We start from the raw sequence: 16,993 nt of genomic DNA, 5'->3' as shown, positions 1-16,993 counted from the left end.
GCTCTGCACTGTCAGCACAATGCTGAGTTTGAACTCACCAATGCAAGATTATGACCTGAGCCAAAGTTGGACGCTTAACTGACTGAGCCACCTAGGTGGCCCTCCAGTCTTTCGAGACCTCCAATGGTGTAAGAATTTGTAGACAAGATGGGCTGGAAGCTCAGTGAGAGAGGTCAAAGTAAGCTGTTTGTTTCAGAGAAAGCTGCTTCCAGGTAAGGTCCTGGGTCTCCAAGTCTCCAGGGTGTTTAGAGCATCCCATGGTCTCTGAGAGGGATTGGGATGACGGGTTCCAAACCTGCCTTGCATCTCTACACTATCCTTCCTGTTACTGAAGAAGGACCCAGAAAAGTGAAATCATGCTTGTGTAGGTGTCTGCTTCCACTGGGTACAAATTTCTTCCATTCCTCAATGTTCTAGGCTGATAATGGCCACAAATTCTTCCTACTTCTCCCATTGAGAGGTAAAGTCTAGTGCCCCTCTACTTGGAGCTGAGCTGGCCTTTGTGACTTGCTTGGTTGGGAAAAATGCTACACAAGTGACATTCTGAAAAATTGCAGCTTCTACCTAAGTCTCTTGGAACACTTTCCCTCGGAGCCCTGAGCCGCCATGTAAGTCCTTGAGTACCTGGAGACTCCATGCTGTAGAGGCCAAATGAACACGCTCTGGTAAGCCGTTTAGTGAAGTCTACCAGGGCTCTAGACATGTGAGTGGAGCCATATTGGACCTTCCAGGCGAGGCCATCACCATCCAATCACACTGACTGACTTCAGTTGATGTCGTGTGGAACAGAAAAGGTGTCCAACTGAACTCTCCCAGATTCTTGACCCACAGAACCATGAGACAGAATGTTGTTTTAACCTGCTAAGTTCCGGAGTGGTTTATTATGCAGAAATAGGTAAGTGAACATCAGGGTTACCTGGGTTGTGCTGAGCCTTGGCTCTGCTGCATGTCTTTTACTTAGCTCCGCTCAGCAGAACTTGCACTTGGATTTGTGACCCCCCTTCTCACTGTTTGGACTAAATATCAGAGGCCATGCAGAAGTCATTGACGTCAGTCGTTCCATTTGACAGGATTCCCTAAAGGTATTTTTGGACTACAGTCTATTATCTATGATCTCTTGTTGAATTTTACAGTCAAATAGGGCAGGAGTGGGCAATATTCCAGAATCCCAGCTAAATGGACTTTTCCGTTACGTTTAAAGAGGAAATGACAAAGCAAAAATCCCTAGAGCTGTCCCTGTTAACCTAGTCCCCCAGCCAGTTACATGTGGGGTGACTCTATTGTATGGCAGCCCCATTCTGAGAGTCTCGAATCCTAAATGAGGATCTGTTTAGAGCACCCAGATATTCAGGACAGTCAGTACATCTACTTGAGTGCTTTCAGCTTTCTTCAGGTAACCCAGGAGATTTTATTTAAATTTATTTTATCTGAATTTATTTAAAAACTTGAGAAGACTAAAAATGTGCATTCCCTTGCTGATGTTTCCATGTACCACATGACTCTTAGCAGGGCCCAGACACATAGGAAGAATCCAAAATGATGAAATTATTGACTTTCCAGTTTTCAGGCTTCTTTGCCATGGCATGACAATTATTAACTAAGAAATTAATCATTAAGGGTATTAGTGGAATTGGTCCAATTGGCCACATTGCTCCTTACACAATGGAACTGATTAACTTCTGGCCTTGCCCAATATCCCTGATGAACATAGATGCAAAAAATTCTCAAAAAAAAAAAAAAAATACCAGCAGACCGAATTCAACAATACCTTAAAAAAAAGCATTCACCATGATCAAGCAAGATTAACCCCTGGGTTTCCAGGGTTGTTCAGCATTCACAAATCAATCAGTGTGATACAGCACACCAATAAGAGAAAGAATAAGAACCATATGATCACTTCACTAGATGCAGAAAAGCATTTGACAAAGTACAACATCCATTCATGAAAAAAACCCTCAAGTAATTACTTTTAATTTATTTTTTATTTTTAAATTTACATCCAATTTAGTTAGCATATAGTGCAATAATGATTTCAGGATTAGATTTCAGTGATTCATTCCCTATGTATAACACCCAGTGCTCATCCCAACAAGTGTCTTCCTTAATGCCACTTACTCATTTAGCCCATCCCTCCACCCACAACCCCTCAAATTAGTTTTTTTTTTAAATTTTTAATGTTTATTTATTTTTGAGAGAGAGAGAGAGAGAGAGAGCGCGAGCTGGGGAGGGACAGAGAGGGAGACACAGAATCTGAAGCAGGCTCCAGGCTCTGAGCTGTCGGCACAGAGCCCGATGTGGGGCTTGAACTCACAAACTGTGAGATCATGACCTGTGCTGAAATCAGATGCTTAATCGACTGATCCACCCAGGCACTCAACAAATTAGGTTTAGAGGGAACACACCTCAACATAATAAAGTCTGTCTATGAAAAACCACATTTAATATCAGCCTTAATGGGGAAAAGAATGAGAGCTTTTCCCCTAAGGTAAAGAACAAGACAAGGATGTCCATTCTCATCACTTTTATTCAACATAGTGCTGGAAGTCCTAGTTACAGCAATCAGACAACAACAACAACAACAACAACAACAACATAAATAAAAGGATCTAATCAGTAAGGAAGAAGTAAAATTTTCACTGTTTGCAGACGACATGATACTATATATAGAAAATCTGAAAGACTCCACCAAAAAACTGCTAGAATTGGTAAACAAATTCAGTAAAGTTGCAGAATACAAAATCAATGTACAGAGGAGTGCCTGGCTGACTCAGCCAGTGGAGCATGTGTCTCTTGATCTTGGGGTAGTAAGTTCAAGCCCCATGTTAGGGATAGAGTTTACCTAATAAAAAAAATTCTAAGAAAAAAATCAATGTACAGAGATCTGTTACATTTCTATACACCAATAATGAAGCAGCAGAAATAGATATTAAGAAAACAATCTAATTTATAATTGCGCCAAAAATAATAAAATACCTAGGAATAAACCTAACCAGATAAATGAAAGACCTGTACTTTGAAAGCTATAAAACACTGATTAAAGAAATTAGAGATGACACAAAGAAATGGAAAGACATCCCTTGCTCATGGATTGAAAGAACAAATATTGTTGTCTATACTACCCAAAGCAATCCACACATTTAATGCAATCCCTATCAAAATACCAACAACATTTTTTTTTACAGAACTAGAACAAACAATCCTAAAATTTGTATAGAATCACAAAAGACCCCAAATAGCTAAAGTAATCTTGAAAAAGAAAAGCAAAGTTGGAGGCATCACAATTCCCGACTTTAAGTTATATTACAAAGCTGTAGTCCTCAAAACAGTTTGGTACTGGCACAAAAAGAGGCACACAGATCAATGGAACAGAATAGAAAACCCAGAAATAAACCCACAACTATATGGTCAATTAATTGTCAACAAAGCAGGAAATAATATCTAATGGGAAAAAGACAGTCTCTTCAACAAATGGTGATGAGAAAACTGGACAGCAACATGAAGAAGAATGAAACCGAACCACTTTCTTACACCATACACAAAAATAAATTCAAAATGGAATAAAGACCTAAATATGAGACCTGAAATCATAAAAATCCTAGAAGAGAACACAGGCAGTAGCTTCTTTGACAGAAGCCGTAGCAACTTCTTCCTAGATATCTCTCCTGGGGCAAGGGAAACAACAAAAATAAGCTGTTGGGACTACATGAAAATAAAAAGCTTCTGCACAGCAAAGGAAATAATCAACAAAACTGAAAGACAACCCGTGGAATGGGAAAGGATATTTACAAATAACATAGCTAGTAAAGAGTTAGTATCCAAAATATATAAAGAACTTATATCACTCAACACCAAAAACATGGGCAAAAGACATGAAGAGACATTTCTCTAAAGAAGACATCCGGAAGGCCAACAGACACATGAAAAGATGCTCCACATCACTCATCATCAGGGAAATGCAAATCAAAACCACAATGAGATACCACCTCACACCTGTCAGAAATTTAAGAAATAAAACAAATAAGCAAAGGGAAAAAATGAGAGAGAGAGAGAGAGAGAGAGAGAGAGAGAGAGAGAGAGAGAGAAATCAAGAAACACTCTTGAGTTACAAAGAACAAACTGATGGTTACCAGAGGGGAGGGAGGTGGGGGATGGGTTAAGAGACGATGGGGATTAAGGAGTGCATTTCTAGTGATGATCACTGGGTGATGAATGGAAGTTTTGAATCACTGTATTGTACCTGAAGCTAATATAACGTTGTATGTTGACTAACTGGAATTAAAATAAAAATTAAAAAAACCAAGGGGTACCTGGGTGGTTCAGTTGGTTGCATGTCCAACTCTTTTAATTTTTTTTTAAACTTTATTTTTGAGAGACAGAGAGAGACAGAGCAGGAGCAGGGGAGGGGCAGAGAGCGAGTGAACACAGGATCTGAAGCAGGCTCCGGGCTCTGAGCCGTCAGCACAGAGCCCTACACGGGGCTCAAACCCACAAACCATGAGATCATGACCTGAGCCAAAGTCAGACACTTAACCAACTGAGCCACCCAGGCGCCCTTAAGTGTCCAACTCTTGATTTCCACTCAGGTAATGATCTCACGGTACGTGAGTTCCAGCCCCGAGTTGCACTGACGGTGCAGAACCTGCTTGGGATTCTTTCTCTCCTCTGTCCCTCCCCTTCCTCCTTGCCTCTTTCTCTCTCCCTCTCTCTCTCTCAAAATAAATAGATAAACTAAAAACAAAAAACAAAAAAACCTTACCCTTCATCTTGACCTTCATTCAACTCTTCCAAGCAGATTCTCAAAGGTTAGTATTTCTATAGTGATCCATTTCTTCTTCATTCATTTACTTTTTCCACCCATGCATTTATCTGCTTATTCAACAAGCATTCATTGAATGCTTAAAATTTGCTGGATACTGTGCTAAGCCTCTGAGATGGAAGGTGAAGGGCACATGGCTCTGCTCTACAGGAGCTCACTGTTCTTAGTAGATCCTCAATAAACAGTTGCTGAATAAGGGACCTTTCTCTGAGAGGCCACGTTGGGAAAATAAAGCTCAGAGAAAATAATGAGCACCAAGCTAGACAATCACAAAACAAGAGACAACCCAGGGGAGTCTGACTCTGCACCCTGACCATATCACTGTACTTCTTTTTGCTTCTGCTCTGTTCTTACTGCCCTTCCTCTGTGTGAATCAAACATTGATCTAAAGTTTGAGGCTTCACATGTTCATGCTGAAAAAGTCCTCCTCTGAATTCTACCACACGATGTCTCCTTGCTTCAAGGTGTTGCTTACTGGAGGATCCTATTGCCAATTATAGAGTGTTCTCTGTTATTCTGTTATGGAAAAGCAACAGCTGTATTCCAACAAAAACAAAACACAGCTCAGGAGGAATTTTAATCCATAAAAGATGCCAAAGTCTCTCTCAGAGAGCAAGATAAGGCCGGTCTTATCTTTGTAGCTAAGTGAGTTGGTTGGCACTGAAAGCGTGCTGAGGGGCCCTGTCATTTAAGGAGCCTGGAAGTCCTGAAGCCCGGGGCGTAACTGCACTGTGGGCACACCTTGGAGGCCTCGGAACCGGAACCGAAGAATAGCCTGAAACCCAGCTGATTGAGTAGCAACAGGGCATTGCCACTGACTCCACCCCTCACCCAACCTCCTCTTTTAACAATGACCAGTCCTGCCTTTAGAGCCCTTCCCCCTTTTCCATTCTGAGCATAGACATGCCAATCAAAGCCAGGGTTCCAGAAGATAAGGAAACGTTTGGCCTATACCCACACCAATAGAATGGGACAGTGATTGAAGCGATTCCCAAAGGCAATTACTAAAGAGTCCAACATTTATCACAGCTCACTTTTTTTATAAAAAAATTTTTTTAAATGTGTATTTATTTTTGAGAGTCAGTGAGAGAGACAGAGCACAAGTGGGGGCGGGGCAGAGAGAGGGAGACAGAATCCGAAGCAGGCTCCGGGCCCTGAGCTGTCAGTACAGAGCCCAAGGCAAGGCTCAAACCCACGAACCGAACCGTGAGATCATGACCCGAGCCAAAGTCGGACGCTTGACCCACTGAGCCCCGCAGGCACTCCTACCATAGCTTCCTTTTAAACTAGTTCAGCTGCCCAGGAAGTCTGACGTGACTGATGGGAAAGTTCCCCGAGTTTCAGAATAGAGACTGGTAGCCCCCCCCCCCCCCCCCCCCCCATGCAGCAGATGTCCTGGACACTCAGCCAGGGTGAGTAGGGTTGACCTTGGTTTCCAGTTTAAGGGACTCTGACTCTTGGCCTTCTTTTCGCGCATGCCCTTGACTTCTCTCTCAAGAAGCACTCGAACTTCCTTTCACCTCGGACTCCCGGTCTTCACTCTGTACTAGGAGTCAGGTGGTGTTAGGATGGAAGTAGCACGGTTGGCTCCTTCTATGCTGCTGCTGACCTGCTCCCTCACCCAGTGACTAGCTTCCACCTGTTCTTCGGCCATCTCTCTTGCTGATGTCTGCGAGGGCTCTCTCTCCGCCTGCTCTCCTTCTGACGTCCTGTACCCCTTCCCATCGCGCCCCGGAGCACCTGAATGGAATCTTGCTGCGGCAGGACTGGGAGTCATCACAAATTGTTCTGAATTAAGTTCATTACAAAAATATTAGACTTCTAGGGGCCCCTGGGTGGCTCAGTCGGTTAAGCGTCGGACTCTTGATTTCGCCTCAGGTCGTGATCTCACAGTTTGGGAGGTGGTGCCCCGCCAAGGGTTCCGCACTGAGAGCGCTGAACCTGTTTGGGATTGTGTCTCAGCCCCGCCCCTGCTCGCGCAGGTGCATGCACACACGTGCACTTTCGCTCCCTCTCTGGCAAAATAAATACATAAACTTAGAAAAATATTAGGCTTATGGAACAAAAAGAGCTTTGCTTAGGAAAAAAACATGTTTTTAGTGAGAGAAAAAGCAGGACATAAAATTGTACAACATAGCATAAACCTGGGCTTAAGTTACTTAGAAGAAATAACAATCCTTAATGTGTATGTGCTTAACAACAGAGCAGCAAAATATGTGAAGCAAAACTGATAAAACTGCACAGAGAAACTGCAAGCAGATGAATGCACTGTTATAGTTGGAGACTTCAACACTCCCTCTATCAGTAAGATCCAGCAGACGGAATATCAGAAAGAACATAGCTGAACTCGACAGCACCATCAATCAGCCGGATATAATTGACGTCCATAGATTACTCCATCTAACAATGGTGGGATACACGTTCTTCTCAAGCTCACATGGAATATTTACCAACATAGAGATCACATTCTGGACCATAAAACCCACCTTAACACGTGTAAAAGAAGAGAAATCATACAATGTGTACTCTCAGACCACAGTGGAATTAAATTAGAAGTCAAGAACGTAAAGGTACCTTAAAAGTCCCGGAATATTTGAATGTTAAGCAGCACACATCTAAATAACACATGGTTGGAGGCGTCAGGGTGGCTCAGTCGGTTAAAGTGTCCGACTCTTGATTTTGGCTCAGGTCATGATCCCCTGGTTCATGGGACCAAGGCCCGCATGGGGCTCTGTGGTGACCGCGGGGAGCCTGCTTGGCATTCTCTCTCTCTGCCCCTCCCATGCTCGCTTTCTCTCCCCGCGCCCCCCCCCCCCCACTCTTGCCCATGCGCGGGCGATTGCAAAATAAATAAATAAATAAATAAATAAATAAATAAATAAATAAATATTTAAAAATAAATACATAACACATGGTTCAAAGTATAAATCTCAAGAGAACTTCTAAAATTTTGAACTAAATGAAAATAAAAATGTAATTTTTCAAAATTTATCAAAACATGGAGAAACATATGTGTGTGTGGGGGGGGGGGGCGGTGCACCTGGGTGGCTTGGTCGGTTGAGCATCGGACTCTTGATTTCTGCTCAGGTCATGATCCCAGGGTTGTGAGGTCAAGCCTCATTTTGGGTTCCATGCTGAGCCTGCTTGAGATTCTCTCTCTTTCTGCTCTCCCACCTCTCTTTTTCTGTAACACACACACACACACACACACACACACACTCCAAAACATCAAAAGAAGCAGGACATAAAATAGTACAGCATAACATAAAATTAGATGAGAACAAAGAAAAGAAATAGGCCCATATAAGTATCACCAAATGATCTTTGACAAAGGAACAAAAGCAATACAATGGAGAAGATGGTCCTTTCAATAAATGGTGTTGTAACAACTGGACATTCACATAGAAAGAAAAAACATCTAGACACAGACCTTATATCCTTCACAACAAAATAACTCAAAGTAGAGCAAACCTAAATTTAAAGGCAAAACTATGAAACTCCTAGAAGATAATAGGAGAGAATACAGTTGATCTTGGTTATGACAATGACTTTTGAAATATAACACCAAAGACATGATCCATGAAATAAATAATTTAAATCTGGACTTCCCTGATATTAAAAACTTCTGCTCTGCAAAAGACTCTGTCAAGAGAATGAGAAAATAAGCCACAGAATGGTATAAAATATTTACGTAAGACATCTGATAAAATAATTATTAACCAGAATATGTAAAGAACTCTTAAAAGTCAACAATAAGATGAACAGCCCAATTAAAAAGGGACAAAATATCTGAACAGACACATCCTTAGGGAATTGCAAAGTTAAAGGATGAGATATGACCACACACCTATTAGAATGGTAAAAATCCAAAACGCTAACACCACCAAATGCTGGTGAGGCTGTGGGACAACAGGAATTCTCATTCATTGCTGGTAGGGATGCAATATGGTACAGCCACTTGGGAAGACAGTTTGGCAGCTCCTTACAAAACTAAATATACACTCACCTATGATCCAGCGATTATGTTTCTTGGTTTTACCCAAATGAGTTGAAAACTTATGTCCGGGCAAAAGCCTGCACACTGATGTTCATAGGAGCTTTATTCATAATGGCTAACACTGGAAGCAACCAAGATGTCCTTCAGTGGGTGAGTGGAAAAATAAACTGTGGTACATCCAGACAGTGGAATATTATCTGGGGCTAAAAAGGAAATGAGCTACCAAGCCATGAAAAAACATGGAGGAAACTTAAATGCATATTACTTTGTGAAAGGAAGCCAATCTGATTGGCTGAAAGGAAGCCATACTGTCTGATGCCGACCATATGACATTCTGAAAAAGGCAAAACTATGGAGACAGTAAGAAGTTCAGAGGCTGGGGGAGGGAGGGGTGAATAGGTGGAGCACAGGAATTTTAGGGCAGTGGAGCTGTTGTGTATGATACTATAATAATGGATACATGTTGTTACATATTTGTCAAAACTCACAGAATGTACACCTCATTCACAAGAATGAACTGTAAACTGTGGACTTTAGATGATAATTACGCATCAATATTGGCTCATCAATTGCGTTAAATACACCACTGTGGTGCAACTATTTCAATAGCATAAATGAGGGTATGGGAAATATGGGAACCCTCTGTACCTTTCTCTCCATTTTGTTGTGAACCTAAAACTTCTCTAAAAAAAAAGTCTATTTAAAAATAAACACAGGGGCACATGGGTGGTTCAGTCAGTTGAGCATCTGACTCTTGATTTTGGCTCAGGTCATGATCCCAGGGTCACAGGATTGAGCCCCACATCGGGCTCTGTACTGAGCAGGGAGCCTGCTTGGGATTCTCTCTCTCTCTCTCTCTCCCTCTGCCCCTCTCCCTCATTCTCTCTCCCCTGCCCCCAATAAATAAATAAATAAATAAATACACACAAACAAAAACCAAAACATCAAAAGAAGCAGCACATAGGAAACAATCAACAAAGCTAAAAGGCAACTGAAAGAATGGGAAAACACGTTGGCAAATGACATAGTGGATACAGGGTTAGTATCAAAGATATAAAGAATTTCTCAAACGCAACACCCAGAAAACAAATAATCCAGTGAAGAAATGGGCAGAGGACATGAATACACACTTTTCTAAAGAAGACATCCAGATGGCTAACAGACGCATGACAAGATGCTCAGCATCACTCATCATCAGGGAAATACAATCAAAACCACCACGGGATCCCACCTCACACCCGTCAGAATGGCTAACGTGAACAACTCAGGAAACAGTAGATGGTGAGGATGCGGAGAAAGAGGATCTCTTCTGCACTGCTGGTGGGAATGCAAACTGGTGCAGCCACTCTGGAAAGCAGTATGGAGGTTCCTCAAAAAATTAAAAATAGAACTACCCTAGGACCCAGCAATTGCACTACTAGGTATTTATCCAAAGGATATAAAAGTGCTGATTTGAAGGGGCCCACGCACCCCAATGTTTATAGCAGCACTATCAATAATAGCCAAATTATGGAAAGGGTCCAAATGCCCATCAACTGATGAATGGACAAAGAAGGTGTGGTATATATGTACAATGGAATATTACTCGGCAATCAAAAAGAATGAAATCTTCCCATTTGCAACAATGTGGATGGAACTAGAGTGTATTATGCTGAGTGAAATAAGTCAGAGAAAGAGAGATATCATATGATTTCATTCATATGTGGAATTTAAGAAACAAAACAGATGAACATAGGGGAAGGGAAGGAAAAACAAGATAAAAAGAGAGAGGGAGGCAAACCATAAGAGAGTCTTAAATGTAGAGAACAAACTGAGGGTTGCTGCTGGGGTGTTGGGTGGAGGGATGGGTTAAATGGGTGATGGGCATTAAGGAGGGTACTTGTGGGGACGAGCACTGGGTGTCTTATGTAAGAGGTGAATCACTGGGTTCTGCTCCTGAAATCAATACTACACTGTATATCAACTAGCTTGAATTTAAATAAAAAAAATTTTTTAAAGGACACAGTGACTATCTCTGGATGGTAGAATTACTGCTTACTTTTATATTTCGTTTTGTCTTCCCAAATTTTCTATAAAGAATATGTATTACTTAGAACAAACTGATGGTTGCCAGAGGAAAGGGGGTGTAAGATAAACAGAATGGGTGAAGAGGAGTGGGAGATACAGGCTTCCAGTTCCAAAATGAATAAGTCACGAGAATAAAAGGCACAGACTTTGGACTCAGAACTAAATTCAGTCAAGTTCCACCCCATAGGTAGCTAATGTGACCCAGCAAGGCACTTAGCACGGCCAGCTTCAGTTTCTGTATCTGTAAATGAGGATAATAAAACCTGCCCCACGATAGTTGTGTGTGTGTGTGCGTGTGTGTGTGCATGTGTGTGCATGTGTGTGTGAAGATGAAACTACACAAGGAGTATGAATGTGCAAGGCGCCTGGAGGATGTTCAATACAGATTAATTTCTGAGCCCTTTAAAGATATTTGGGTATTTATGGGTTCCAAGGAGATTCTGTTGGGCATACACAAGGCCTTTTGTTCATTCTTCACCCTTTCCCGTCCCAGCATTCCTGCTGAGACAGACACAAGAGGCGTAGGGTGGCCCACCCCCTTTTCCACGAAGCCCCTCCATTTCGGAGGAGAGAAGGGAGCCCTAGAAAGGGAGCCGTGTAAACATTTCTACTTTGAAAACCCTACAAAGTGCAAGGCTCTGGACCAAGCTGATATTTGTTCTTTTTCTCCCTCTGCTACCCTTTAAACATGTTTCTGTTTTCCTGTCCCAGCCTGAGGGAAAGGCCAAGGGTACATGGCACCCGAAAATAGCTGCAGGGCCAGAGTCTTACATGAGGATTTGGATACACAACGGGCTTTGGACAGACAAGGAGGAGACTGTTGCCGGCATGGGGCAGCAAGGAAGCGTGCCCAGAGCCACAAGGAGGAAGGGAACAAAGAACTGAGTCTCCTAACAAGCCTGGACCAAATGAGGTGGGATTGGGGCCGTCCTGAGCAGAAACCACCAGTCCCCTCCGGCTAAGGGTGAGGTGTGACGGTGAGAGGACGGTAACAACCGAGGGGACTTAGGCTCTTATTCACATTCAGTTTTGCTCTGAAGCATTCCAAACATGGTGGGAACAAAACCTGTCTGGGAAGGATTGTTATCTGAGGCCACAGCAGGACAGAAGGGACAGGGGGAGGCCCTCTGGGTGGTGGCGGGCGGGGGGTGATGGCTGATGGCTCAAGAGACCATTCCAGCTTGGAGATAAGTGAAGGCAGGAGGTCAGGGATGATTCAACGGAAGTCTACAGAACTGCTTGTTCCGCCTCTGATGTACTTCAGAGAGAACTTCGGTGCTGCACTGGCCGTTTCCTAGAGCTGAAATAGATCAGTTGCTGTCAGATTTCCACTAAAGACGGGTCCCCTTGCTCTAAAGTTTAATTTCAGAAAACTTGCCCATTCTTTCTTACTTCTCTAATTTTCACCGGCAGGATAGGATTTTAAAAGATAAGAAAATGTGAGTTAAAAAACCAATGACGGTCACATACTGAAGCTGATTGTGCAAGCAGTGTAGCGAGAGATGATGACAAAATTCTATGGGCACCTTTTAATGAGAAACCTGACTCTCTTACCTTTGTCACCTTGAGTGCCTCCAGCCAAATTCCCTTTTGTCCACATGGCCTCTTCCTGTGTGTTCGGGTGTAAGCCAGTTCCTGGAGTGCAGGCAAAGGACGGTGTGGCAAATGCACCCTCAACATCACCCACATTCGCTGAGCATCACGAGGATATGAAGAGGTAGGGGACTCACTTCCTGCTTTCAGTGACCTTATATTATACTCTTGGGAAGCGGAAGAGTCTTTGACATTTTGAATAAATGGACTATGAAGTTATGGAGGACACCACTGAGAGGTAGATGGGTTATCTCTGAGCTTGGTGCTTTATTCTGCTGCAGACTTTCTCTCCTTGACCTCCCAGACTCTATAGCAACTCACCAAAATGTTCTGAAGGAGCAAGCAGCATCTTTCTTTGCATTTGCTGTTCCCTCTGCTGTTAATGCCCTTCCCTCAGATCACAATGTGACTCACTCCCACCCCCCACCTTCAAGCTTTTGTTCGAATGCCATTTGCACAGTAAAACCGTGTCAGGGTTTGAATTGTGGCCCCACAAAAGATGTTGAAGTCCTGACTCCCAGGACCTGTGAATATGACCTTCTTTGGGAAGAAGGTGCTTCCAGATGATCAAGGTATGGTGAAGTCATTCATTACAGTGGACCCCTAATCCAATATGATTGGTGTTCTTTTTTTTGTTTAAACATTTTCTTTTTTTCTAAGTTTATTTATTTTGAGACGGGAACGGGAAGGGCAGAGAGAGACAGAGAGAGAGAGAGAATGAGAATCCCAAGCAGGCTCCGTGCTGCCAGCGCAGAGCCTGGCACGGGGCTCCATCTCACAAGCCCGGGATCATGATCTGAGCTGAAATCAAGAGTCAGACGCTTAACCAATTGAGCCCCCCGGGCTCCCCTGACTGGTGTTCTTATGTAAAGGGGAAATTCAGACACAGAGACAGACACATACAAAAGGAAGATGGTGTGAAGGCACAAGGAGTAGATAGCCATCCACCAGCCAAGGAATGTCTGAGGTGACCAGGAGCGAGGAGACGGATAGGAACCAGGCCTCAGAAGAAACAAACCCTGCTGAGACTCTGACTGTACACTTCTGTGAGACAACACAGTTCTGTTATTCGAGCCACTCAGTTTGTGGTACTTGATTAGAGCAGCCCCAGACAGCAAATACACCTTCCTTGACCCACACCGTTTAAAATTGCACTCCCTATACCCTTTTCTCCAGAGTACTCGTTACTGTCCAACACGCGGTCTTTTTAGCTATTTGCTTATTTATTAGTGTATTTGTTTATAGTCTGTCTCCCTCAGCTAGAATGTAAGCACCGTGAAGGTGGAGATTTTTGTACACAATCTTCACATATTCTCAGCATCTAGATTCGGTCTTGCGCCCGTAATGTCAAGGTGCACGAGGCTCCCTCTGGTCCTCCCCCAGGTCTTCCCCTCCAGGTGAGGAGTCAGTGTGGCCGAGTGGATGTACTTTCTTGATGCAGGTGGTCCAACTTGGTTAATACCTACCGAATACTCACTTTTCGTAATAAAAATGGTTTACTTTTTGGGTAGAGTTCTCACTAGACTCATTGAATGTTATAAGCTGAAAGGCGTCTTTGGTGATCATAACATCCAAACTCCAACTGTACTCGTTAGGAATATTTTATTGTATTTCATTTCATTTCATTTCATTTCATTTCATTTCATTTCATTTCATTTCATTTCATTTCATTTCATTTCATTTCATTTCACAGGTTCCACATAAATGTGAAGTAATCTCAACAATGGTCCAGTTTATTTTCCCATCTTTCTCTGCCTTCTACACTGCCTGTTATAGATCAAGGCCAGGTTCTGTGTTGCCATAAGATGATTACCAGCAAATTTCACGGACTTTTTCATTCATGTCCAGGTACATAAGAGCATCCGTGTACATCACTTCCATGGAAGGATGAAAAAGTTTCTTTCCTTGTAATCTCTAGCAAACGTCCCCTTGTCTTGCACTTCATTGGCCTAGAGTTGGGTATTTGCCCCTCTTTGATCAATCACTGCAGCCCACAGGGTGACATGATGTGGTGACTGGTTTAAGCCAAACTGGATTTGTCCTTTGTGATGGTTAACTTGATTGGGATGTGGGGCTCCCAGATATTTGGTTAAACATTATTCTGGATGAGATTAACATGTGAATCAGTAGACTGAATAAAGCGGATTGACCCCCTCCCCCCCAATGTAGGTGGGCCTCATCCAATCTGTTGGAGGCCTGACTAGAACAAAAGGTGAGGTAAGGAAGAATTTCTTCCCTACCTGTTCCTGAGCTGGGACATCAGTTTCTTTCTTCCTTTACTCATAATGGAATTCATACCATCAGCTCTCCTGGTTCTGCAGCTTGTAGACAAGAGACTGTGGGATTTCTCAGCCTCCATAATCACATGAGCCAGTTCTTTATACCTCTCCCTATCTCTCTCTCTCTCTCTCTCTCTCTCTCTCTCTCTCTCTCCCTTTATCTCAGTTCTGTTTCTCTGGAGAACCCTGACTAATTCACTCCTGGAGCCAAGAGTAGGGTCAGATTTTCCCAAAGGGCATTGACTGCTTCAGCAAGGAACATATGACTGACAAGAACTGGGATTCTTGGTCAAAAGGAAGGATGAACAAAAACTAGTAGAGAAAAAGAACAAGCATCCGCTTCACTGGAACTTATCCTGTCTTGAGTGGCAGAGCCAGGTCCGGCACTTACATCTCTACATTCCATACTGCCTTTGATTATTTATTGCTTATCACGGGCAACTCACTGAGCCAGGTGCTGTGAGAAAATAACTCCCCAGAAGAAAGCAGAGATTTAGCATGACGCGGAAAGCGCACGTGAATCGTTACAGAGGAACATAGTGTAGAACGTACGCCATCAAAAAGAAAGAAGTAGGACGTTGTTCCCGATGGAAAAGCTTCCCCATATAGACACCTAGTGCCTCCTTCCTTAGCAGAGCGGCACACCATGTGTTGCACTGTGTGCCGAGAATCCTTAACCCACGAACTATGGGTTTCACAGACCCCATGCATTGCACAATCTTTCCTTAAAGTTAACACGTAAGATGAACTAATACGGAGAAAATGTAAATCTCTTATGTCCGGGACTCTTACCACATTCTTTAGAAAAACTAAAGGCTTAACTGAGTAGTGTATTATTCAAACTTAAGTCTTAAAATGTGCCCTTGAGCCTCCAGGAAATATTCCTGAAATATTTTCCCCTACATGGGATAATGTCTAGTGAGAATTTTCTTCCTTCCTTAATCCTAAAATAGTTTACTTTTTTCACATCTCTCTGCTCAACACCAAAGAAGGGGCATGATTCTTTTTTTCTGAATTTAATGGATTGTGGTTTTAAAAATACCTAGCCTGGGGGCGCCTGGGTGGCTCAGTTGCTTAAGCGTCTGACTCTTGATTATGGATCAGGTCATGATCTCACAGTTCATGGGATCAAGCCCTGAGTTGGGCTTTGTGCTAACAGCATAGCACCTGCTTGGGATTCTCTCTCTCCTCCCCTCTCTCTGCCTCTCTCCTGCTCACACACACACACTCTCCCTCTTTCAAAATAAATAAACATTAAAAAAAAATACCAACCTGGTGCATAGAGCATAATGGGTCCTGTATAAATGCTTGTTAAACCTGGTTCTATAGCTATAAATGATGATCATGTCTGTCTTCTCTTTAAGCAACATCTGTTTTCAAAATCTCCCTAGCTAAAGGTTTCATTCCTCTGTGCTGTTTAAATGGAAGTTACTAATCCCTTCACTGGGCTCCTTCTCTTGGGCACCTAATATTAATGACTTCATCAAACATTGGAAACTCAAATTGCAACAGGGGCCAAGCAGGCAAACAAAGTAGTAAAGCAGTTATGATCAGCTTTCCAGGTAGGCTAATACCAATCTCGACATGGCATTGATTTTTTAGCATCCCCCCCAAACTGAGATAATTCAACACAATAATGAGAAATTAATAACCTGTTGAAAATGTTGGAGATATAGGAATGAGCATTTGAATACTAGGAGCAAAACAGTATTCCAAATTCTCCATTTCCCCCAGAAGATCTTCTTCCCTACCATCTGCCTTGCTTCTCGGCCTTCTCAATCCCACATAGGCTCCATATGGATATCGCAGGTTCCAAAATCAAACAAGGACAGAACTTGACTGTGGGGTGCACGTGCCCATCTTTCTTCAGGTAGATTCCATGCAGGAGGAATAAAGTGTGGTGAACACTCAGCATATTCACCATGCCGAAAGCCAGAGACCACAGGGAAAGGACTACAGCAGGCAGCCTATCCATCAGATGTTTTCTCTTCCCAAGAGTGCACTTTAGATGTGGAGGGAGCGCTTTGAGTACAGGATGGAGGAAGTATTAAGAGATTCCAGAGTGGAAATTCTGACTATCTCCAATCCGTTTAGGATTATTTGCCTCAAGACAGTTGTAAAAATCTAGTTTTCCAAAGATCGTTAAACATTTGACTGACACAGAGTGGATGCCCTTGCCTCACCGTAGAGAATGAGGTGTTAACTTCCAAGAAAGGAGCTAAATCAACTGAAGGCCTGAGG

The sequence above is a fragment of the Felis catus genome, chromosome B1 (genome assembly GCF_018350175.1).
Source record: "Felis catus isolate Fca126 chromosome B1, F.catus_Fca126_mat1.0, whole genome shotgun sequence".
Taxonomy (NCBI): domain Eukaryota; kingdom Metazoa; phylum Chordata; class Mammalia; order Carnivora; family Felidae; genus Felis; species Felis catus.
The sequence above is the reverse complement of the archived record's forward strand: the minus strand, read 5'-3'. Positions refer to the sequence as shown.